A 26,629-nucleotide genomic window follows, 5' to 3' on the forward strand; every position below is an offset into this window, starting at 1 on the left:
CCTCCTTTGTTCAAATAAACATGTTATTCCTGGGTTTGACATGGTAGAGATTCTTTTTCCAGATTTGCTACTTTATCCCCTTCTTTTGAAAAGGAGTTGAAAAGGACTATAATATATCCAAATTTTAAGAAGTTTGCACTGAGACCCACTGAATTCATATGTCCTTCAGAGGTATAAGTACTTTAATTTGCTTTTAAATTACCACACAGCACTCTGAAATCACTGCGTGGACAGGAACCAACAGCTCTTGGCTGGTTAGAGCCTGAAACCATCTGCTTCCCTAGTTCTCCCATGTTGCTATCCTCGACACTTTCTAGTTTCCTGGTCAGAGGGGACAAATTCTTCTTTATATTCCAATATTCCTCCCACATACTCCACACGTCTTCAAAATGCCTTCTGTCAAATGCAGGCATTATTGAAATGACTTATCAAGTGAGGTAGGCAGGGGAAGCTAGTATCCCAACTCTCGTGCCTGGCTAATGGGAATGTGCTCACCAATTCCACTCACTGGTTTAATAATAGACGTTACAATGCTCCCTCCCCTCATGCTTAATCCCCATCTTCTCCATCTTGAGTTCACAGTTATTGAAGAGACGTCTATTTCCCTTTCACTCACTTATCCCTCCTCTTCAAAAATTTCACCTCCCTAACATATATGTGTTTGTGACAAAAAGTCTTCAAATCAGTCCTTGATTCTCATTCATTTTTCTAAAGGATGCACCATATAGTATAATGCATGGATACTTATTATTAAACAATAAAGACTTAAGCAATTCTAAGCATTCCATGGTTCTAAATATAACTTTGTGTAATAAAAATTTAGCTTGTAATTTGTTTGGGAATTCACCATTTAACTGTCTGGGAATGACATCCATTCTCCAGATGTCCTCATCCCCATTGGTCACAGCTTATTATAAATGACCATCAGTGGAATATTCATCAAGGCAGTTCTCCTCCAGCTTTGTAAAAATTTTAAATAAATAAATAAATAAATAAATAAATAAATATGAATTATTCTCCCTTTTCTGGGAGATTGTAAAGAATGGAATATTTCAGTTGCACATGTCTTCAGCATTAAATTCTTCCCAAAGAAAAGTGTCATGATATAAATCAACCCACAATAGTAATAAACTTCTGACTACTCCTAGAAACTACAAGATAATAACTTTTTTTAATTTTATTTTTTTAAATTTACATCCAAATTAGTTAGCATATAGTGCAACAATGATTTCAGGAGTAGATTTATTAGTGCCCCTTACCCATTTATCCCATCCCCCCTCCCACACCCCCTCCAGTAACCCTCTGTTTGTTCTCCATTTTTATGAGTCTCTTATGTTTTGTCCCCCTCCCTGTTTTTATATTATTTTTGTTTCCCTTCCCTTATGTTCATCTGTTTTGTCTCTTGAAGTCTTCATATGAGTGAAGTCATATGATATTTGTCTTTCTCTGGCTGACTAATTTCACTTAGCATAATACCACCCAGTTCCATCTATGTAGTTGCAAATGGCAAAATTTCATTCTTTTTGATTGCCGAGTAATACTCCATTGTGTGTGTATATATATATACATATATATATATATATATATATATATATATATATATATAATGGAAGAAGATGTGGTATATACCACATCTTCTTTATCCATTCAAGATAATAACTTTTATACATGTATTCATTCAAGAGAGCTAGAGTAGGTGAGAGCCCACCATTTGCTGTCCATTAGACAATTTCCATAAAGCTGTTTTTTGTTACTGTTTTTATGAAAGCATAGGAAAATGCAAAAGACAACATGCATTAGGAGACAACATACATTTGACATCATACCATGTATTGTGAAGAATATTTTTCTTATGTTATATATATTATACACATATATTATATTACTTATATTTTACTTATGGTTATCTTATTTAGTCTTTATAAGAAGCCTGAGAGGTTGGTAATAATGCACATTTTACAGAGAGGAAACAAGCTCAGCAAGCTCAGGTAACCTACCAACATCACACAACCAGTGGTGACTCCAGTCTGTCTATTCCACAGTGCACATGCTTTCCACTGTATCGTGGAAGAGGACATGATTCCTGGAGAAATTTATCTAGTGAAGATCAGTTAAACATGGTCTACTAGAGTCATTTCATTGGCCACATCTGAGTTGACTCAGACTCTGGGGGTGTTCGAAAGACTTTAGCTCTCTGCCAACTATGGTTGAGTCAGAAACAAACAAGCAAACAAAGGAGGAAAAGTCTCAAGTATGGGGAGTGAATTAACATCCAGCAGCTCTAAGAATGGGTTAACATGACTACACATCAGTCTGTCTAATACAAGATATTTACAAAAATAATTAGCCTAACCTCCAAATTAAAGGAGGAACATCACCATTACTTAAGTGTGCCTATAAAAGATCCAGTATGGTGTTTTCCTTGCAAAAGAAAATCTTAGCAACCTCTGCAGTATCCTGGGTGTTTACCCACAATATGTTGGGGAAAGTAGGAGTTTAGCTAAATGTAAATATCTATAAATCATCTCCTCCAAAAGATAAACAACAAAGATAATTTACTCTATTTTTCTGCTGAAGTGGAATGTCCACCAACAATAAAATATCAAGTAGTACAGAAAAACTCTGAAAGAAAGATATCTTAGAACATAGTTACTGCTAAAGCCGTAAGAAAAGCAACCGCAGTCAATGCAAAGCGATAATTATAGTGTTCTTTCAAATCACCCTTAATGACAGAAAACACAGCCTAGCCTCATTAGTAAACCACGAGCTACAGTCCAACTAATGGAACCCACTGGCAATCTCAATAAATATTCCATTTCTGAGAGCCTTTGTAGAGAAAATGGTTTAAGGGAGAGGAAGGGGAGAAATAATTTTCTTTAAAGACTCTTGCTGCTTATAAAATTATAAATCAATCATCTATGTGTTGCTTAAGAGGCTAAGACAATGGAAACAAATGGGAGAAAATACTGTTTCGAAGACACACGTCTATTGTTGACTTAAGACAACAGATCATTTAAGTAATCTGAACCACTGCAATTTTTCCCAAATGCATAAAAACATCAGAGCTAATCAACTGTCATATTGTCAAGCTCAGTCATACACAATCCTATCTTCACTACTTAAGCCATTTTCTTTCTCTCCTGTTATTTCAAACATTTCCTTTGAAGTTAAAAAAGGAATAAAATCATTTTTGAAGGGTGCCGAATGTATGGGCCTTTTAACAGAAGGACATTTGCAAAAGGGAAAAAAGCATGTGGCACATTGAAGGAGAAATAACTGACTCACAGTCTCTTACCAAGTTAGAATTTTTAGGAAAAAAAAAAAAGTTTTAAATTAAAGTCACAGTAACACGGTTCAGATAGAAAGGGCCTCCATTACATTTCCATGATATTTCTTTTCTGAATCATCCGAAATCTAGTATACTTTCATCTTACCCTATGGCCTTCTTCTGGAAAAGACATAAAATAAAACCCTGCAATTAGCTTAAAAAATATGACAAACTCGATATCATGAAATATAAATAAGAACTAACTGGCAGAGCATGACAAAACAAAAAGCTTCAAAGACAAAAACTCAGCAGAAAGATAGAAATTTATCTTCTTATGTGGTCAGACATTAATTAGTTTTACTTATTTCAATGCCTCTCTGAAAATACCTATGATCTAGGTTGAGATAGACTATGCAATTTACTCATCAAAAAGAAATGTACATCTTATTCTTTTTAGGCTTCCACTGATTCTGATTTACATATGCTTAGTACATAAAAAGTGTTGCAAAAGTATTTTTTCCTAATACATATAATATATTCTGAAATGCTCAATACCTAGCAGGCTAGATAGCTCAGAATTCTGTTCCAGTGTTTTGCAAACATAAGACATATGGTCCATGAAGTTTCTTCCGCACATTTTGGACCAAAGCTGTTAAAGAAAGCAACTTAAATAAATTCTCTAAAATAACTTTTCAAGTGATTCCGAGATTTGTGAAAAATAACCCAATGCAACTGGTTTCAGATTTCAGAATTAATTTTAAATTGGAGAGTTTGATCAGGTGTGGAATTATCTCTCATTAAACTTTTTAATCCTGATTAAAGTTAGCCAAACCTATAGACATAAAACCAATAATTTACATTTGGTTTCAAACTGGCTTCAAATTCCATTAGATTTAAAATTCATAGTAAAACTTGTTTAGTAGATGCATTAATTTTCTGTTGCTATATAGCAAACTACTACAAATTCAGTAGCTTATAACAACATCCACTTCCTATCTCAGTTTCAGAAGACTTAGAATCTCTGGGTTCTCTGCTCAGGGTCTCCTTAGACTGAAATCCAGGTGGTGAATGGGGGTGTAGACTCATCTGTATCTCAAGATCCTCCTCCAAATTAATTCAAGTTTTGGCCAGCATTGGGATCCTTGCGATTGTAGGAATGAGGTTCCTGTGTTCTTGCTGCTATCAACTGGAGGCTATTCTCAACCAGCTGTTCCCAACCACACAGCTACCTTCACAACACAGAGGTTTGCTCCTTCAAGGCTAGCATAAGAATCTCCTTTACTTATGGGACACCTGGGTGTCTCAGTCGGTTAAGCATCTGACTTCAACTCAGGTCGTGATCTCACGGTTTGTGGGTTTGAGCTCCAAATCGGGCTCCGTGCTGACAGCTCGGAGCCTGGAGCCTGCTTCAGATTCTGTCTCCCTCTCTCTCTCTCTGTCCCTCCCCACTTGCGTTCTGTCTCTCTCTCTCTCTCTCTCTCTCAAAAATAAATAAACATTAAAAAAATATTTTTAAAAAGAAAAGAATCTCCCTTACTTTTCATATCTTTACCTCTTTGAAGGACCCACCTTATTAGATCAGGTCCACCCCAATAATCTTTTCGGTAATTCAAAGCCATTAGAGACCTTAATTATACCTGCAAAATCCCTTCTGCTATATAACATAATATAATCATGGGAATGTCATTCTATCATATTCACAAGTCCCAATCATAGTCAGTGGGGGAGAATTTTATACATTGTATACACAGGGGGTGGGTATATTCGAATTCTGTTTACCATAGATGCTTGTAAAAATAACACTACCATAAAAAGCTACTATATTTTATGAGAAGTTAGATTATTTTTGTTTCTTGAAACAAGGTTATTTCAATAGAATTTACTCATACATACAAACAGTACAAATCGTTGCAGTTCATTTCCACAAGACTTTGGATGTCACAGAATTTGGTGAAGCTTCTGTAGCCTTCCTGCTAAGAAAATGTTTTTAATGTATAGAATGTTACTCCACCAGGACAAAAAGAAATCAGCTGTGGTTAGGTTAGCCTTTCCCTCCCAGGCTAGCTCAACCACAGGTTCTAAAGCTGCACACTCAAAATATCTAGGTCCTTCGTTAGTCTGGAATAGATGGGGAAATCACTGGGAGACTTAGTCCATCATAGGGTGGAAACGGGGATTCAGTTCCGATCCTATATATAGATCCAATACCTGGTGTGCCGGCTGCTGCATCCTGTTGGCATCCTGAGCACCACAATGCCTACTCTCTCCCCAACGCTTCTACATGTGCTTGGTCCATTTAACTGGATTTCTGACACATTTCTTTGGTAAGATCTATGTTTTGCCTTCGAACAAGCTTATTGGCGTGAGTGTCGGACCACCTGTCTCAGATTCTGCCAGGCCCTCCCTGGGCCTCGTCCTCCATGTCCTTGGCTGCTAGACACATGCTCTTTCCCTGGTGGTAGAAAAACTAGAGCCCCTCTTTAACTATCACCTCTTATCTGAGGATTTCTGTTATCTCACTCTTCTCCTGGAATTGAACCTTAGTTAAAAATACTAATCAGAATAGCAAAGTAGCCACGATTCATTTAGTGTCTGCCATATGCCAGGTATTCAGATGGCTACTTTACATTTATATAAACTTCTCAACAACTTTCAAATGAATTATTATTTCTACTTACTGATAAAGACTGCAGCTCAAAGGGATTATGTAATTTGCACTAGGTCATCTATCTGGTAAACATCAAAGTGGAGATTAAAACCAAGATCTCTCTAGTCCCAAACCCCGTATTCTTGCTCTTCACCTTTTTTTTTTTTTAACGTTTATTCATTTCTGAGAGAGAGAGAGAGAGAGAGAGAGAGAACGAGCGGGGGAGGAGCAGAGAGAGAGGGAGACACAGAATCCGAAACAGGCTCCAGGTTCCAAGCCGGCAGCCCAGAGCCTGATGCGGGGCCCGAACTCACTGACCGCGAGATCGTGACCTGAGCTGAAGTCGGATGCCCAACCGACTGAGCCACCCAGGCGCCCCATATTCTTTCCTCTTTAAATAGAGGAGAATATTATTTATTTTCCAAACTAGATCACTTTTGAGACTAAAAGAGAGTCCTATTAATAATTACAATTAATAAAAATTATTGAAATTAATAATTATTATTACAATAATAATAATAATCAACAACATAGACACAAGCCAGCCTGTACCAGACACATCAAAAGGTAAAATTTCTTTAACTTTAGCTTTCATATCCTTTACATCTTAAGGCCTGATTTTATGGTAAGTTGCCTCTTAGTAGCCAGTCCAACAATGGGGGTGACTTCTCCAAGTGGATATCACCTTTCTCCCCTTCCCTGTTGATCAGTGATGCACAGGTCAGAGCATGCTTCAAGGCTATGCCTACGAAGCTATTTCCTGTTAGTCTAACAAAAAGAGGAGACTGAACTTCCGGGTTGTAAAGCCTGACAAGTCGATTTCACATTCTTCAATTCGTTTACATGTAACTCCTCTTCCTGATCATTAACAAGATTTCTCAGTTGTATCTTTAGAGACCAAAGAAGCCTCAAAGTAACTGAGATTTTCTCAATTAAATCTATATACTCAGTTCCCAGAACAGTAATAAACACAAAAGAGGTTTTCAAAATGTTTACTGATTATGATAAATATGGATATCTACACAACTACAATATTTTGGAATATGCAGATGAGGGCATGTACATGTAGGTGGTTTTTACACAGACTCTCTCCTATCTCATTCATCTGTAGCGTGTATCTTTCTATATTTCCTTTTTAAAATCCTCCAGTATTGAATAAAAGCCTCATGAATGGAGGCTCTGGTACAATCTACACAAAGCTCAGTATGCAGTGAGAACACAATGAAGCATACTAAAAAACTGATCTCAATTGACATGGTGTCCCAAAGTCTACAGTTTTCCACAAAGCCCATAATTATATCCACAATTAATTTTTAACTTTCATATTCATTAAATAACTTTAGAAAGGAATTCTGTGGATCCCTAATCCTTTCAGATTCTCTTCAGAAGAAGTGTTATGTAGCCTTTTAACTTAGATAATTCTCATTCAAGTCTTTGCACTTTCAGACTCCTGTGCAGACACATACAAATGACTCTGAGACACTTTTTATTGATTTGGCCCTGCCTTCCTGAGAGGGCAAGAACAAGGTGATCGAATTGTCTTCATAAACTCTGGCGTGAAAATATAAATTTGCCATACAATTTCCCAACATATTATTGTAAGTGTTGCTTAAAATTCTCCCGTGAGAAGATAACCTATATTTAAATAAATTTGAGAAACACTATACTTTCCATTTCATCTCGCAATACTTATTAGCATCTCAAAGACTGTAGCCTGTGGCTATGTCTCCTACCAGGAACAAGGAGACCTAAAGACAAAGACATGCCCAGGTACATTTATAACTAAAGATCTCCTCCTAGCTAACCCCTAAGGGGGAAAGTTGGGCCATAGACTATAGACTGAGGAGCAAGTTACTAACTACCCTGAAGACTCCTTACATTGAAAACTCCTTTCTGGTGAGGTATGGGTAATCCCATAAAGATATTTTCCAGCTCTTCTGGGGACTGGCATCCTCAAGTAGACACTTTAATATCAATTCCCCATTCTTTGAAAGTAGATCTAGAACCAGGAGCCCTGTGTGGACTTTCCCACTTCTCTAAAAGGCAATCAGAAACAATTCAGCAAAATGGCTATGGTAATATTAATTTATGTAAACATTATGGGGGAATATGGAGAAGTTTATTTTCAGTATAATACTGAAAGAGAAACTTTGTGCCAACCAGTAGTGATAGTGATGAAGCAAACATAGGTTGGTAAAAGACATATTAAGTGGGTCAGAACTTCTAGCTCTGTCCATTCATTGACATGTACCTTGCAGGAACCCATGAAAAACCTTAGCCAGGAAACCCAGCAGCCAAGAAGTGAGCATTCATAAGTCAAAATAGAAATAAGTCATCAGAAAGATAGATAAGAAGTTCACAAAGGACGTTTCTAGGCTTCACCACAATGTGTCGTTTGGTACTGAATCTATTTAGAACCAAGAGAAATCAACATCCTCTCTTTCCCAGAATCCACCTTGAGGAGGGACTTGCCAAACTGTAAACAATAGGCTACGTTTTCCATGCTTGGCACTTGGCGGCCACTTGCATTTGAATTGGCCTTCCAAACGTGGTGCCTCTGTTCATTTAAAAGAGAAAGGTCTAGTGCAGGACTTCTGAACCTCAGCACTTCTGTGGGCTCTATCATGGGTTCTATATAAGAGCAGTGGCAGTTCTATCTTAACCTCTGTCCCATGGGAATCCCAGTTAATGTCCAGGTGACATTCCACACATTTGTAGAATCCTGTCTGGCTTCTCTCCTTGGAAGCTATTTGGAGAAGCTATAGTGAGCTGAACTATAGTGAGAATGCACACGTCTGCAGGATGTGAATTCCAATCATCACACTCCCTCCTCATGTTCGTAAGGAGAATTTGCAAGTTTCCTAGTGCTCTTTCTTGGCCTGTAAAATGTAATGAACTCTCAGACATTTCAATATTGCAAAAAAAGAATTCAAAAAAAATGGAAAACCTCATGTGTTTCCCCGATTGATGGACTAACTGTGCTAAGTGATACTTTATCAGGTTAATTTTGAGAGACAACCCCTTTATTGATACAAAAAATCTTCTGTCTCCACTGATTCACTTAATTATTGACTAAATTCAAGATGCTTGGGAATGAGAAGTAGATTTACAAATACTGGAGTCTTTTTCATACAATTAAAAGCACACTTAATGGTACCACGAAAAGTCTTCTCTGTGAGCCAAGTGACCGCATAATGTGCATTAGGTGAAATTCCAGCGGTTTAACGATTGATTTTCCCTACAAATTGTGCAAAGTGAGTGCAACACTAAAAGCAAGGAGTGCTGTCAAGTAAGGACTATAATTAACAAAATAAGCTTATGAAAAAATAAAAAAGATGAAAATGAATCCAGTTCACCTTGAGAGAAGCCCCTGAGTAACAGGTTAAGTAATATATTCAGTAACTTAATACAGTTGCTAAGGAAACAATTGTTTGCAAAAGAGGATTAATGGTAAGAAGGAACCAGACTCAAATACCAGACTTAATCTCATGTTTTCATTATGCAGGAAAGATCACAAATTGATAAGGGCCTGTCAGTTGAATCTGCAACATCCAAGCAATGCTACACCTAATTGTATAATACATATAACAGATGTGGATTCCCACTGGAAAACAAAAATATACCAGATACACGTAGAGAAATGTACGGGCTTAAATGGACATTAAATGACATGTTAAGATGACCTGGAAAATAATGCCATATACCCAATATATATAAAATGTAGATAAGACTAAAGTAAACATAAGTTTGTCTAATGAAATTCTAACACCTTGCAGAAATAGTTTTTATTTTTCTAATTTTATCTTCTTATATTTTGGAATACTTAAAATTCTCATTTAGGAATGTCATTAAAGGGTGAAACTTAGAAGAAAAGCTAATGCTTTAACTTTCAATTCTTTCAAACAACAAGCAACAAAAATTCTGACTTGTAGAATCACCCTGGTCCATAGGACACCTTCGTCTTTGGCAAAGACGGTGGAGGGTAGGTTTCTATGAAATGCAATGTGCAAGGAACGGCTTTTTACCTTAAAGGATAGATCAATGTGTATCATCAGCCCATTTCTGGAGGGGGAGTTTATGAAATGGGCTTTACCATCTCTCTGGGGTTGTTTGCTGGTCAATATCCTCAGCCTGGTAACCCAGGAGGTAAGAAGGACAAGGAGCCCTGACCTTGACCTCTGACAGAGGTTTGAATAGTCTTTTACAGAAAGATCAAGTAAGCATCCTAAAAGACTCTAAAATAAGACCAGGAGTGGTAACCTTATTTAATTAACTCATTCCCCTGAACCAAGAAAAAGCATCAGAAAATGCAGCTCTTCCATCCAGGCCTTTGGAGGACCTCTTACCCCATGGGAATTATCTTGTTCCCTAACCCTACATTCCCAGAGGCCCCATTCCTTTCCCACTGTGACACTTTGATCCTTTCTTCCCTTGGAAAACTCACCTTTCCTCGGACTCCCTCCCCTTCGCCCCTAGGAAAATTCTACTTCTCTCCCATGAAAAGTCTATGGATATCTTCACCTCTTTCTGCATTACCGCCAAGTCTGCTACCTCAGACTTCAGCAAACTTGGAATAGACGTTTTTCTTTGCTCAGGCTTTTGCTGGTTCTGAGGGGAACCATCGGCTATGCACCCATGAGTAGAAGGAGCCAGTAGAAGCTGTTCAGCAATAATGGCTGAGCCATGTCCCTCTAGAACCGTCTAAGAAAGGGGAGCATAATCATATAGAAGAAAGCACATTCTTTGCATTCATGGGGTCTTCCTCCTACTCTTTGAGAAATAACACCTTGGTGTTCAGAGACTCTTGCTTCTTTCCTGCCTTGCAAAGCACTCACCTTTCACATAAAAGAATAATGGCTCTGCCCGAGCCGTCATCATAGATTGTGCAATTATTGAATGCATTCTCTCTCAGATCCCATTTGCTTCCCTGGTGGTGAGGAGGGCGTAGTGGTTAATTTTTCTACATACAGAGATTCCTCTTTCTGGGGTCTAAGATCATGTTTTTGGAAATACAAAAATACCTCCACAGAGCTGCTTGGCCTACAGTCATTTTTATTGACTAGGTTTTGTCTGACCATCATAGCTAACTGTTACACAATTTTATGACAATTGGACATTAAAAAAAAAAAAACCTATCAGGACTATAGATGACAAAAAAAATAGACAAAATGCTTATCATACCATTATTGCCAATAACTTAATTACTAAAGTAACTGTAGTCAAAACCATTACACCCGCAAATATTCATTCATTCCTTCAACACATATTTAATGGACACCAGCCACATGTTAAGGGTGGGGTATTGGGAAAGAAAAGCCACCAGACAGAGACACAGCAGCCCACCCTTGGTCGATGGAGCCTTTCCTCTGGTCTCCCACCACTGCCCCACCTCTTTCTCCTTCCTCATCTGTTTTATTGCTCCCCAATGTGGGAAACGCAGCACAGGAGCTCTATCTGTCTGGAGCAGATAAGTACTGAGTTGGCTTCTTCACACAGACAAAGCTGCAGCCTGGGATCCTGAGTAGCACATGCCTCTCCTCCCTCCCTGTGTCCTCCCCAGCACTCGCCACCCACCACTCCACACTGTTCTAAGTGGCGCTGGGCTTCAGCTTTCTAGACAAGCATCGACCTTAGACGTAACCAGCCTGGGGTGATTTCCTCTTCGAATGCAGGTGGTGCGGAACACTATCCACAGGTCTTCTCCATGACAGTGTGACCACAACGCACCAAGCGCCCATTACCTTCACTGGTAGAATGGCAGCCAGTTCCCATGGTGAACACACGGCCAGCTTGACTGGATGGGAAACAAGGCGCTTTCCACTGAGGGCTTTCGTTTTTGTTTGTGCGTCTGTTTGTGTGTTTGTTTTTCACTTGAGTATAGTTGACACAGGTTGCATTAGTTTCAGGGGTACGACTGTTGTAATTCAACTTCTCTGTGTTATCCCATGTTCACCACAATTGTAGCTACTATCTGTCCCCATGCAACGCTATTACACCAGTGATTATACTCCCTAGGCTGTACCTTTTATTCCCATGACTTACGTATTCCATAACTGGAAGCCTGTATCGCCCACTCCCCTTCACCCATTCTGCCCATCCCCTCCCCCTCCTTCCTCTAGCACCCATCAGTTTGTTCTCTGCATTTATAGGTCTGATTCTGCCTTTTGGTTATTATTTGTTTTGTTTCTTAAATTCTCAATTTAAATTATTAAATGCTTCATTTCTTAAATCCTCAAATTTCGTATAGGTGAAATTGTACGATATTTGCCTTTCTCTGTCCGACTTATTTCACTTAGCATAATACACTCTAGGTACATCCATGTTGTTCAACAATAAAATGGACCAGGAACCTGTTCCACCTTGGAACAGGGACGGGGGGGCACCCAAAGATAACAGAATGATTCTCTCTGTCATGACAGCAATGACTTCTGTTGCTCTGAGTATAGAAACGGTGCCCTTGTGCTGCCCTCTGGCTAAGCTGCCAGTAACACAGGAGCAGAGCAGCAAGGGTGAGGTTTCCATGTAAAAGAATCTACCTCAACAAAGGAAAAAAAGCTTTTAAAAATCTTATAGAATTCTCAGCTCTCCAGGGAGTTAGACATTGCTCCCAAGTGCTCACAGGTCCACACAAAGCACCTGTATAAGGCATATATTTGACTCAGTACAATCTTCCACAAAACATATTCCCCCTGGCAGGGGAAATGACAGATAAGCAAACTAGTATACATTTTCCACAAGAAAATTGTGGCCACACTTCCACTTTTTCCCTTCTCTCCAACTAAATCCTTAAGTCTTTTCCACCTTTCCTATATTTTCTCCATCCCTTTCCTCTCTCTACGTGTTTGATATCTGTTCACTAAGCTATAAAGACTCTGCATCCTTACCCCCCAGAATAACTTGGGCCTCAGAAGACAAGGCAAGTGGTTTTGGGAGCTGACAGAACTTCTGATGCCTTCATAATCCTGTGAGAAATGGGTGTTATCTGACATCTGTCTGAGGGTGTCCGCAGACATATTTCTAGGTTTGGTATTGTCTGCTTTGTCTCTGGGGCAAGCAATAGAGAAGAGAGATATTGATGAACAAATTAGGGAAAGATAGAAGTAAACCAGAGGAACAGAAATGCTTCCATCACAGATAACCCAATGTGTTAAGGTAAGAAGGAGAGAGAAGGAGAAAGACAATCCTCTTCTTCCCTAAAGGTACCTCATCTCCAAACCTCCATCCCACACAAATATGGAGAAAGCTACTGTGATGAGCACAAACTTTAGGCAAAAAAATTAATGTGAAGAACTGGGGCGTTATTTTTTCAACTCAGTTTATACTTTGAATCCTCATTCTCCTGAGTTGAAAACCAAATTTTTTATTAGTTCTGCGCCCTTCCTATTCTGAGGTAACACGACAATTCTGGAGCATTGGTGGAGTGCCAGGCTTGGAGCTATGGCCTGGGAGAACAGACATCTGAGTCAGATGAGTCTGTTCCTACCGGCCCACCAGCCAGGTGTCATCCCTGCCTCTCGACTGCAGGTGCCCTTAGTCCAGCTCAGCCTCAGCTGTCTCCAACTGCTCATCCTGCAGCCTCCACACCAGTTTGGGCCATGGAGACTATGCTACCTACAGCGTGATCTAACCTCTGTGCCGCAGCAGGCAACCGGAATTGCTCTTTGGCATTATATCACCCTGGGGAAGTGAAGGTCTCCCTGGCCAGCTAAACCTCCTCTGCCTAAATCCACTTGAAGACATTAATTCCTTCTACGGAGTTCTGCTATCCTCCCAACGCTGAGAGTCACGGCCCAGCCTATCTCTGCTCTGGGTCCCCTAAAAGTATCTAGTCTTTTATTACCCTTCTGAGCCTTGGCCTCTTAGAAGCACAGGAAATAGCCCCTCACCCACCTTATCAAGGGCCCAGTGCTCTTCTCACTTGCCTTCTGACGCTCTGTCCTATGGATCAGAGGACATTTATCCAATCAGATCATCAGGGGAGACAGGTTTGTTTTCTTTATTAGGATCTCCCAAACTTAACGTTCATGCCTTTTCTCCTCTGAAGGCTATGTTTGGTTTTTGAAATTCAAAACCCAAAGGAAAATTCTGGGTTTGTTTCTCTCTCTTTCTACTGTCTTAGCCCTTCTCTAAGGAGGTAATAAACTGGAAATAGCATCAGGAGTGCTGAGGAAAAGGAAATACTAGGAGAACACACACCCATACCCACATATATATATAGATACATATACATGTGGGTGTGTGTGTATGTTATATATGTATTTTTATGCATCATATAATATATATTTAGTTATGGTTATAATGTTTGCTTGACACACTAGTTTTCTGATATGACACCAGCATATTCTCAATAAACCTAAATTGCCAGACAGGGCCCCTGAGTGGTTCCCTTGTCTATTGTCTCTCTGTCATGGTGGCAGGCTAGGAAAATAGCAGTAGTAGGTAGCAGAGAATACATTTTATTTGTATTTCTTAAAGTTAGTTTATTTGTTTTGAGAGAGAATGAGTGAGAGAGAGAGGGGAGTCAGGGGAGGAGCAGAGAGAGAAAGCGAGAGAGAGAATCCCAAGCAGGTTCTGCACTGGCAGCACAGAGCCTGATGTGGGGCTTGATCTCACAACTATGAGATCATGACCTGAGCCAAAATCAAGAGTCAGATGCTTAACTGACTGACCCACCCAAGTGCCTCAAAGAAGACATTTTTAAAAACCAAACTACTTCACATGTGTTCATTGCTTCAAATAAAAAATGTTTGGGAGTTCCCTGGGAGACCCTTGAGAGAGAGCCGGTTACAGCTCCCTGCACCAGGGGAGAAGCATGGGCTTCAGTGTATAATTAAACAGTAGGTGCATCTAAAAGCTTCAGAAAGGAGTCTTGAGAAGTCTGGATAATATTTGAATCAAGGTTTCCAAACGCCTCTTCACAAATAACCTACTGCTCTTCTGGATTTGTATGTTTATCTAATCATGGTAAATAATTTTTACAAATCCCATCTGACTGGCCATTGTATTTAAAGCCAGTGCCCCAAGGTTTTGCCGTCCTGCTTTTCTTTGCATCTGCATATTCTAATAATTACACATATTCTGTTAACATCAGACATTTCTCTCTAACACTTCAAAAGCTTCTGATGTGTGGCCATCTGGCACATGGACTCCAATAGATGGCTCTGCTGTATGTTCTCATTCTATCAATGTATCTTTCTATGTATCAACTACCTATCATCTACCAATCTCTCAACTGTCTACCTACCTACCTAACTGCCTAACTATCTTTGTAAGATTCATGCCTCTCTTCCTATAAGATTCATTGGACAGTCATACTTGTTAATGTATGACAGTCATGCTGCCTCCCCTGAGAGCCCGTAGGTTCTGTTGGGACATGGACTGCGTCTGTGGTGGGCACCACTGCTCCCTGGGGTCTAGCCGAGGAGGTAGCATATGCAAGGGATGAGTAAATATTTGTTCAATGAGTACATGGTCCTCTCTGAGAGCAGATACCTGTTACCGTTGGTTATCAATTACCTGGGATTCTGACTCTGCGAGTCAGTCACCTCTCACAGTCACAAAGCACGTGCCTCCCCCCACGGGATCCCATCACAATCGCTCCGATATTTGCAATGTGGCATTGCACATCCCTATCTCTACATACCCACCTCGATGCTTCTTCTTTCACTCAGGAAATGCACATGAATTTGAGTGCCGGTACCGTGTGAAATAGTTCACATTTGCTCTTTTTCTTTAAATTGTTCAGCAAAGTGTGTACTTGATCATTACTAATGGTGTATTTGCATTCACCTCGCAGCTCATCTTGACCCATCGGCCCGCTGAGACCTAAAAATTGAGGGCAGCTGCTCTAGACCTGTGCTTTCAAACCACTATGCATACAAATCACCCGGGGTTTTTGTTAAAATGCAGATTCTAACTCAGTAAACCTAGAGTGGGGCCTGAAAGTCAGCATTTCTAACACACATACCCCAGGAACCTGCCCCTCCTCTGGTCCATGGACCACACTTTGAGCTGGAAGGATATGATTACTGCTCATCCAACCGATTGAAATAAAGCTTAAAAAGTGTACAGCCTAACAAAATATTTACATCTGTCTTAAAGATTTTTTTCTTTTTCACACTTTTGTATTGTTTACTTTTTTTCTCTCCCCATTTCATACACATCTAGCCATGGAAAGTAAGTTTGGCACAAATGTTTTTAACAATAAAAATAATTTCTAACTAAGTAATTTTTATTGCTTCCAACAATGCTGCAATGAAATGGACATGTCTCCCTGTGCAAACCAGCAAGATTTGCTCTGGGCTTACACCCTGCAGTACAATCCCTCTTTCATGGCAGAGCTACATCGCCAACTTCATGCAGCATGGCCAACCTGCTCTACTGAGCCGTTTACCAAGCTGCAAACCTGACGGCGACATATGTAGGATTCTCTTTGTTCATGAGGTTCCCGCATGGGAAACTTAAACATAAAATTCATAAGAACCGTTTTTATCTTTGGGGAGAGAGGGGATGGGATCACAGTAAGGTAGCCAAGAGTCTTAACCTTCTCTGTAATTTATGATTTGGAGAAAAAAGAAGAGAAGGTAAAATGTGAATATTTTAAAATACTGGGTGATGGCTAAGTATCAGTTTCTTATATTATTCTCTGTACTTTTCTGTCAGTTTCAAATAGTCCAGAATTTTTGACAGCTTTATTGAAGTGTAATTTATATACCAAAAACAAAAACAAAACCCCTGCACATATTTCATGCACTATTTCATGAGTTTGGGCATATGCAAACATTCAGGATACCATCGCCACAATAAAGACAACGGACATATCTATCACCTCCAAAAGTCTCCTTGTGCCCCTTGTTTTTGTTTTTGTTTTTGTTTTTTTAAATAGAACTCTAGAATGTATTCATCTTGCATAATTAAAACTTTATTGGGGGCGCCTGGGTGGCGCAGTCGGTTAAGCGTCCGACTTCAGCCAGGTCACGATCTCGCGGTGCGTGAGTTCGAGCCCCGCGTCAGGCTCTGGGCTGACGGCTCGGAGCCTGGAGCCTGTTTCCGATTCTGTGTCTCCCTCTCTCTCTGCCCCTCCCCCGTTCATGCTCTGTCTCTCTCTGTCCCAAAAATAAATAAAAAACGTTGAAAAAAAAAAAAACTTTATTGGACAACAGCTGTCCGTTTCTCCCACCCTCCAGCTCCAGCAACCACTATTACGTTCTCTGCCTGTATGAGTTTGACTATGTTAGATCCCTCCTATAAGTAGAATCATGAGGTATTTGTCCTTCTATGACTGGCTTATTTTACTCAGCATAATGTCCTCCAGGTTCATCTATGTTGCCACAAATGGCAGGATTTCTTTCTTTTTTGAGCCTGAATAGCAGTCTATTGAATACATATACTACATTTTCTTTAGCCATTCGTCTGTCAGTGGACACTTGAGTTGTTTCCATGTCTTGGCTATTGTGAATAAGGCTGCGATGAATGTAGGACTGCAGATATTTCTTCTAGAGTCTGATTTCCCTTGGATTTATGCCCAGAAGGGGGATCGCTGGATCATACGGTAGTTCTAATTTTAACTTCTCAAGGAATCTGCACACTGTTTTCCACAGCTGCTGTACCATTTTTCTGGGATATGACACCAAAACCACAGGTAACAAAAGCAAAAATAGACAAGTGGGACGATATTAAACTAAAAGGCTTCTGCACAGAAAAAAATCAACAAAATGAAAAGTCAACCTACTGAATGGGAATAAATATTTGCAAAACCTATGTGTAATAAAGAATTGATTTCCAGGGGCGCCTGGGTGGCTCAGTCAGTTAAGCGTCCGACTTTGGCTCAGGTCATGATCTTGCAGTCCGTGAGTTAGAGCCCCGCCTCGGGCTCTGTGCTGACAGCTCGGAGCCCGGAACCTGTTTCAGATTCTGTGTCTCCCTCTCTCTCTGACCCTCCCCCATTCAAGGTCTGTCTCTCTCTGTCTCAAAAATAAATAAACGTTTAAAAAAATGTTTAAAATAAAAAGAATTGATTTCCAAAATATATGAAGAACACCAACAACTCAATAATAAAAAAATAATAACTGGATCAAATACTCTATAATATCTTTAAAAGCCTAAAACCATTACCATACTGTAAGTGACGTCTTCTTGTTCTTTTGTTTTTGATCAAATTCCTGTGGTGAAATGAGAAACAAAGGGAAGGAAGAGGCCACAGAAAAACATGAAATATGAAATATGAAAATTTTACAAGCAAAATAAATTCTATTATCCTTCGGATTTTTATATTTACATTCAATATCTCGGGGGGGGGGATTATCTCACCTATTTTAGATTTTCTGTTCCCTAAAAACTTATAAGTTCTCTACTCTAGAATGAAAGAAAAAGAAAATCAAGAGAGTGGATCCTTTCACAAAGTGCCTTAATCTGGGAATTTTTCTAGAAGGAAATAAAATCGAACCCAAAGGAGGAAGGCGTCTCCTGGCAAACACCATATTTCGAACACATCCTTGGTGCGAAGCTCTAATTATGTTATCACTGACTTGCCCTTGGTACTAAGGGGAAAACTGATTTAATTCTGAGACTCTGAAGTTTACTAGCAAGTGACTCACCTTTCTTAATTCCTTCTGCATATTTCTCCCTTTTTACTTCCTATCCCTAAACTTAAAAAACTGTTTTCTTTTACCTATTTTAAATTCACTAGAGAACAAACTGTGTTTTAGAATAAATTGTTCTAGAGAATGGAACATCTAGAAGTCACATTATATATTCTCGTACTGAACTAAAAAACCCACAAATGAAAGGAAACTGAAATAGCTCCTATTTAGAAGCAATGAGTCACTTTTCCAGCTTTCACTGCTTCACCCGGTATAGGAACACCCTTTCTTCTATGATATCTGCCTTCCAGTAATCTACGAGCACAGTGTAGTTAGCAGAGTTGTAGCTGGGGAACACACGAAGAATTTTCCTGCTAAATCCACAATATGTCACTTCATCTTCTCCACATTTCTCTTTAACTTAAAATTGTTCATCCTGATTTCTAAGCATTAGAAATCCAATTACGTCTACGTTTAAACTTTGGGAAATCGTTCCCTTGATGTTTTAGAATTTGAAATGGTCTAAAGAGTCAAAAAGGTCATCAGTGAGCACAATCAGAATCCATTAAACCGTAAAGACATATTCTAATGCAAAAGTAATTTTAAAAATCACATCTGAGGATCAAATTAAATGTTTATTTCCATTTAATTCCAAACTTTCAATGATATAACCCTCTTGGGCCAATTTCGCACTCTTGGTTATAGAGTAAGTTAAGCCTTCTGGACGCACTAGTTTTCTTTGCTTTTCATGTAGTTTATTATTCATCGCCATCCTGCTCTTCCTTTCTACTCATTTATCCATATGGAAAATGTGTTGACATAAAAAAAAATTGTATTATGGAAGAAAAATCTTTGCACGATTCCTTCTTCTCCTGCAGCTATGAGAGGTACATGTTCTATTGTTACACTCCATTTCTCATATGTTCACTCATTGCCTAGGAAACCCCCAGATTATATTTCTTCATTCTGAAGTATCAGAGCCTCTGTTTCCATTAAAAATTCACAAATGCGGGTGCTCCTGGGTGGCTCAGTTGGTTAAGCGACCGGCTCTTCACTTGGGCTCAGGTCATGATCTCACAGTTTGTGGGTTCAAGTCCCACAGAGGGCTCTGCAACAGCAATATGGAGCCTGCTTGGGATTCTCTCCCCCCCCACCCCCCACCCCCCACCCCCCACCCCCGCCGTCTCTGCCCCTCCCCCACTTGTGTGTGCACACTTTCTTTCTCTCTCTCTTTCAAAATAAATAAACTTTTTAAAAAATTTCACAAATACAGACTGAGTTATAACACTAGTAGAGTAGATTCGAGAAAATTAATAAATTAGATCATGGAGTCATAAGCTATCCTAAAAAAAGCCTGCAACTTGTTACTCCCTTTTCTTTTTGATTTGTTTTGGCAGCTTTTCATTCCCTCTCCTCTGTACAGAAGTCTCCCCATCGCCACCAGCATTCCAGTTGGACCTCAGGAGCGTAAAGGTATGAGAAATACTTCTTCCTTTCCCGGTATGAGAAATACCTCTCGGCACTCAATGTCAGCCATTGTCTTCCACTGTACTTCCTACCCTGTTTGTCGCTAAATAAAATCTGTGATGTTGCCCTCATATTCTTGACATCCAAATACTATATAGAAAACATGCCCTGCGTCAGGCATTCAGAAAAGAAAACATCACGAAAGCTGCAGCCCTCCAAGTATGTTTGGGTGACTCTTTAATTCACAGCTTTCGAGCTTTCAGATGGAGAGAATGCCGTGCAGCAATGAGAGCATGGGTGGGGGACCAAGAAGGATCTGGATTCAAACCCAGTCTGCACCTAATTTTTTGACCTTGAGAAAGTCATTTACCTTCTTGGGTCCTCTCTATTAATTGAAGATGATTAAATGAGAGGGGATAGGAAAAATACCCAGCATGTACTAGACACATAAGCCACATTCTATTGCCTTCATGCCTCCATAATGTACTTTATAAGAACGTGTAAATAGTGTTTCCTTTTTTCTCATTACCCACAACTCTCGTTTCTTCGGTTGCCCTATTCCCCGAAGGCTTTCTATTCACTGTGAAGGCACAGTTTTAAATCCTCTGACATACCTTTTAGCTTGGGTTCTAAATTTACGTTCTGGTAAAAATATGTGTCCAAAGTAAATGAAATACAAAATAACTGAGACAGAGAAGTAGACATGTATAGTGTCTCATTTGTGCTCTTGGGATTTAAATTTATGGAAGTGACTGAGTAATAACACCGAGGCCAATGGTACTGAAAGAAGAATTCATTATTTCTATTTCCCTAGAGAAGGAGGCACATCATGTTTTTCAGGGCCACATGGAAAGCACCAGGGTTTGGGCAGGAGGCAGAAGAGGGGAAAGCCTGGGCTGTAGCCTTTTTTCATGTTTCCACAGGAAAGACCAGGCAAGGCTGGGAAACAATTTAAGATTGTCTATTTTGAATAATTCTGGAGGTTTTAAGCTATAGGAGCAGTCTCTAGCTGCCTGGTACCCAACCCTGGGATGATTTAGGGCAGGAGAAATATTGGCTTGATGTGTAAGTTAATAGAATTTGTTGGGTGAATACATTTCCCAGATTGGTTGATTTGCATTTGAAAGGTACACTGCCTGCCAAGCTGTCTCTAAGAATTGGCTAGCCCTGGGAGGGGCAGTCTCTCAGCAGCCAGAAAGATTTTTTAAGATGGCAAAACATCATAAGATAATAAAAATTTAAAAATATGATTAATACAATAGGGAAAAGAAAAAGGATATCAGTTATATGACATTAAAGGGAAACATTCCAAAAATGCAAAAAAATTAACTCCACTTTTAATAGAGAAATATATTTCAGCCGTGAGGCTTTTTTTTTAAGCATAGTGAAAATACTAAATACATATATTTTTAAATTCTAGTGTTTTTTTTTTTAAGGTTATTTATTTTCGAGAGAGTGAGTGTGCATGTGTGAGTGGGGGAGGGGCAGAGAGAGGGAGAGAGAGAATCCCAAACAGGTTCCATACTGTCAGCACAGAGCCTGACATGGGGCTCGATCCCCTGAATCATGAGGTCATGACCTGAGCCAAAAATCAAGAGTCCAATGCTTAACTAACTGAGCCACCCAGACCCCCCAAAAATGCTAAATATTTTTAAAGAACTTTTTCATCAGTGGCTCCAAGCAACTTTATTTATACCAATTCCTTGTCTGTGAATATTTGATATAAATATGAGGATGAAAGGAATACTGTTCACTTTTTTTAGTCACATTTGCTTCAATGGGGATAATGGGAGCTATTCAGTCTCCTAAGTCAGAACTGAGTCAGGCTAAGAAGTATACACCTTTCGGGGCACCTGGGTGGCTCAGTCGGTTGGGCGGCCGACTTCGGCTCAGGTCATGATCTCGCGGTCCGTGAGTTCGAGCCCCGCGTCGGGCTCTGTGCTGACAGCTCAGAGCCTGGAGCCTGTTTCCGATTCTGTGTCTCCCTCTCTCTGACCCTCCCCCATTCATGCTCTGTCTCTCTCTATCTCAAAAATAAATAAACGTTTAAAAAAAAATTAAAAAAAAAAAAAAAGAAGTATACACCTTTCCTTTCCTTCCCACACCTACCTCCACATCTCAAATGTAAGGACAGGCCCCAAATCAGCATTCTCTGCTTCACCTGTTTAACAATCATTTTTTTTGAAGACTGAACTTCTGTTAGAAACTCTGCCATGCCCTAGAGCTTTGAACATCAGTAAAACCAGGGCATCTTCCTAGGAGTCAAAGTCACTGAAAAGGCTAATATGTTACAATGGAATAAGAAGATTAGGAAAGTTTCTTTAAGTAAGTAGATTAACAAAAGTCGATTAGCAGTAAGTAGATAAGTAAAAGTATACCCAAGTCTGTGCTGTCCAACAGAATAGCCACTGGCTAGCACATGTCATTAATGTGCACTTGAAATATGGCTGGTCCCAACTGAAGTATTCTGTTAAGTATAAAGTACACACTGGCTTCATAAACTTGGATAAGAAAAAAATGAATGAAAGTATCTCGTCAATATTATATTGATTACATGTTGACATTATAACATTTTTGATATTTGACTTAAAAATTATTAAAATTAAACTTACAATTTTCTTTTTTTTGTCAATGTGGCTATTAAATTTTTATTGCATATACGGGTTGCATTTATGAGTTTAATTACATATTACATTTCTATTGAATAGTGATGATCTAACTCCTACAAGGGCCCCTTTAGACACCAAGCACCAAAAAATAAAACAAAATTTAAAAAAATTAAAAAAACACCTGAGGGCTCCAGGTTATGCCCAAAGTCTTCAAAGCCAACCTGCTCCTTATCTCACTCTTCCATATTCACAATGATTGACCTAAGGAAAGCTTCTGTTACCTCCAATATGAATGAAACAACAGATCCCAAATGAACTCTCTTTTTCTGTTTAAGCAATTCATGCTCTCCATCATTTCTTGAGTTGTTTATCTTAAACAACAAACTTAAAACCACATCCCCTACATAAGAACACTTGAGGGGCGCCTGGGTGTCTCAGTTGGTTGAGCGTCGACTTCCGCCCAGGTCATGATTTCGCTGTCGGTGGGTTCGAGCTCCGCATCGGGCTCTGTGCTGACAGCTCGGAGCCGGGAGCCTGTTTCGGATTCTGTGTCTCCCTCTCTCTCTGACCCTCCCCTGTTCATGCTCTGTCTCTCTCTGTTTCAAAAATAAATAAACAGGGGCGCCTGGGTGGCGCAGTCGGTTAAGCGTCCGACTTCAGCCAGGTCACGATCTCGCGGTCCGTGAGTTCGAGCCCCGCGTCAGGCTCTGGGCTGATGGCTCGGAGCCTGGAGCCTGTTTCCGATTCTGTGTCTCCCTCTCTCTCTGCCCCCCCCCCCCCCCGTTCATGCTCTGTCTCTCTCTGTCCCAAAAATAAATTAAAAACGTTGAAAAAAAATTTAAAAAAAAAATAAATAAATAAACATTAAAAAAAAATTAAAAAAAAAAGAACACTTGATTCATAGGGCGCCTGGGTGGTTCCGTCAGTTAAGCATCTGACTCTTGATTTCAGCTCAGGTCATGAGCTCACAATTCCTGAGTTCAAGCCCTACATCTGGCTCTGTGCTGACCGTGTAGAGCCTGCTTGGGGTTCTCTCACTCCCTCTCTCTCTCTGCCCCACCCCTGTTCGTGTTCTCTCTCTCTCTCAAAATAAATAAATAAACTTTAAAAAAAAAGAAAGAAAATCAATGAAATACATCATTTAAAAACAAGAACATTTGATTTGTCACACAATAATGCCCAAATTTTTGTCTAAACACTAACTCTAACATAAATGCCCAGTGTCCTATAACCATTCAAATCCAACCAGTTCAGATTACTTATCATCCTCCAGAAACTTCTCTCTGCTGCCCTACTCAGACTACAACATATCACTCCAATTCTCTTCTCTCTTCTGTAATTTCCAGCTCAGAAGTAATCTTTCTCACTTTAAGTTCCTTGAGGCCTTTGTTGGCCTCGCTTTTCTGGCACACACAACATTATATTTTGTGGTACAGCTGATGGTGTACATTTTCTGTCCCTTCTCTAAACTGTAAGTATCTTGAAGGCAGGATACATTTATACAGCCCTGAGGACAAAATCTTACACCCAGTAAATATTTGAAAGTAGAAGTAATTTGAAGTTTGCAAGGCTATCAGAAGAGAGAGGGTCATTCTGTGACACCCACAGTTTGACCCAGAGCTCAGAACAACCTGAAATGATTTCCAGGCAACCAGGAGTCCTAGCCAATCCACCTGCAGATGATGTATGGTAACACAGCATTAAGGAACTCACACAGCAGTCATTTTTCATCTTGGCTTTTCAGTGAAAAGCATTCACAGGCTGATCATGAGTGACACAGAAGGTAATACAGAGATCATGACTGGCAGGGCAATCCCAACATCTCTCAACGCCTGCTTATTTATTCGGCTGGACTGTATCACACTTGAAGAAGTGACCCATTTGATACATACAACAAAGCAAATTGGAGCAATCAATCAATTAAGCAACAACATGTTAGAAAACTAACTCAGAAGAAATATTCTAGAAAAGCCGACTATAAAGAAGGCATTTTGAGGTCATGAATCACAACTAGTTTTAATCATAGAGCAGGGATGCACTGAGTGTTTTTGCATGCCGTGTCTTCAAGCAGAATATCCACTCCAAGAGGCATGAAACCGTGCCTAACATGTCTCTTTGCTTAAGTACCCATCACACGGATGGGTACACAGTAGGGTGTACAAGACATTTTGAACAAGGAAAATATATTTCCATCCAGCTGGTGGCCATCTGAAATTACTTGAGATGTCACACTTAGGTGTACAGAATAAATGAATTTAAATCAATTTTAGTTGATTTAAATAAACATTTGCCTTAATAGAGTGTGGATTATGAACCATCATAACTTCAGAAATCTTTTTAAGGCAAAGATATTCTTTTATTTGTTGAGATAGGATGAGATGTCAAAGGCAAGCTATGGAGAAGTAGAAAAAAGTGTAAAAAGACAGATTGATTTTTAAAAAGAGGGTCAACTGGTTCAAGTTGCAGCCTCCATAGAGCTGATACAGGTTGGTTTATATTTCTGAGAGTCCAGTCTTATGGTGGAGGCATTGCCTCCTGAGTCTGATGGGGATGATAGACAGTTGAAAAAAATAGTCTTGATTCTAGGGCTGTCATGTGTATCTGTCTTTCATGATAGAAGCCAGTGGCTTAATACAGAGGTCAGTGAGGGGAAAGTAACAAAAAGGGTTCACCCAGGTATATGGCCTTCACCAAGTATTACTGGATTTGAGGCAGGGTTCTGTCTCGGCAGAAATTTCTAAACAAACCGGGAATGACATAAAACCCTTTCTTATAACCTCAATGAAAAGAGTAAGGGTTAGAGGAGTATCTGCCTCCATAGGCTGAAAGATAGACAGAGGAAGGATGTGATGAAAGGCTCTCAAAAGAGTATATATTTTAGTGGGAACTCACAAAAGATGGAATAATTCTACATATAAGGATCAGAGAAAGCTTCATAGAAGGAGCACAGCAGGTATCTAGTACAGCAAAGCTGTCTTATTCTTAGTTCCAGTCACTTGTCTGAATAGAGCTTGGCACTCATTAGTCAAGGACAAATCCAGGATTTGGGTAAAGTCTTCAGAGCCAGGGTAGGCCAGTACTCATGATGGGATTCCTTCTTGACAGAGTAAGAAATCTGCCCTCACAAATACGTGAGAAGAAGCACATGTCCTTCAATTCAAGCTTTGCATGGAAATTGCATTTTCTCTTAAAGAAGTAGAAAAAGAGGTTGAAGTTCTTCCTAGTCAACCAGGCAACACTTGTAATGTCTGTCTACCAGGACTGGCTATTGTGAGAAGGGCCTTGAAGGGATTGTTATGCCCTGTAGAACAAAAATACTCTTTACCAAACAAAAGGCATAGAGATTGGAAAAGAAGAAATACAACTGTCTCTATTTGCAGATGACATGATTGGCTATGTAGAAAATACCAATGAATCTACCAAAAAAAAAATACCTCCTAAAATAAAATTTGTCAAGGTTACAGAATGCAAGATCAATCATAATTCTATATACAGGCAACAAATAGGTAGAAAGCAAAACTTAAAACACAATGTCATTTACAATCACTCCCCAAAAATGAATTAGGTAAGTGAAGCCTAAAAAGAGGAAATGTAAAAAAGTATATACAAGATCCACATGCTAAAAATTACAATATACTGATTCAATAAATCAAAGCTCTAAATAAATGGACGTGCTGTGTACATGGATTGGAAGATTCAACATAGTAAAAATGAAAACTTTCCCTAAATTGCTATGTAGGTTTAATGCAAGTTCTATGAAATCCCAAGATCTTTACGCATATAGAAAATCTCAAAGTTTATATGGAAAGGCAAACAAGAAAAAAACAATTCTGAAAAAGCTACAGTAGCCAAGACAGTATGGAGGAATGTAGATCGATGGAAATAGACCCACAGAAATATGCCCAACCGAATTTGGACCAAGTGCAAGAAAATTCAGTGAAGGAAGGATACGCTTTTCAGCAAATGGATGTTAGAGGATAAAATGATAAGTTACAGGCTGAGAGAAAATACTTGCAATCCACATATCTGGCAAAAAGGTATCTGGAATATATAAAGA

The 26,629-nt window shown here is 39.5% G+C and overlaps 1 long non-coding RNA gene across 1 annotated transcript in view; it reads left to right on the forward strand.

The window, feature by feature from the left end:
- LOC131495110 (uncharacterized) overlaps nucleotides 1-26,629 on the forward strand; it is a 113,817-nt gene that overhangs the window by 65,029 nt on the left and 22,159 nt on the right. The window contains exon 4 of the long non-coding RNA XR_009253769.1: nucleotides 19,894-19,969. This is a non-coding gene — a long non-coding RNA (uncharacterized LOC131495110). The remainder of the gene's footprint in view (nucleotides 1-19,893; nucleotides 19,970-26,629) is intronic.

Source organism: Neofelis nebulosa, chromosome 14 (assembly GCF_028018385.1).
Source record: "Neofelis nebulosa isolate mNeoNeb1 chromosome 14, mNeoNeb1.pri, whole genome shotgun sequence".
NCBI lineage: Eukaryota > Metazoa > Chordata > Mammalia > Carnivora > Felidae > Neofelis > Neofelis nebulosa.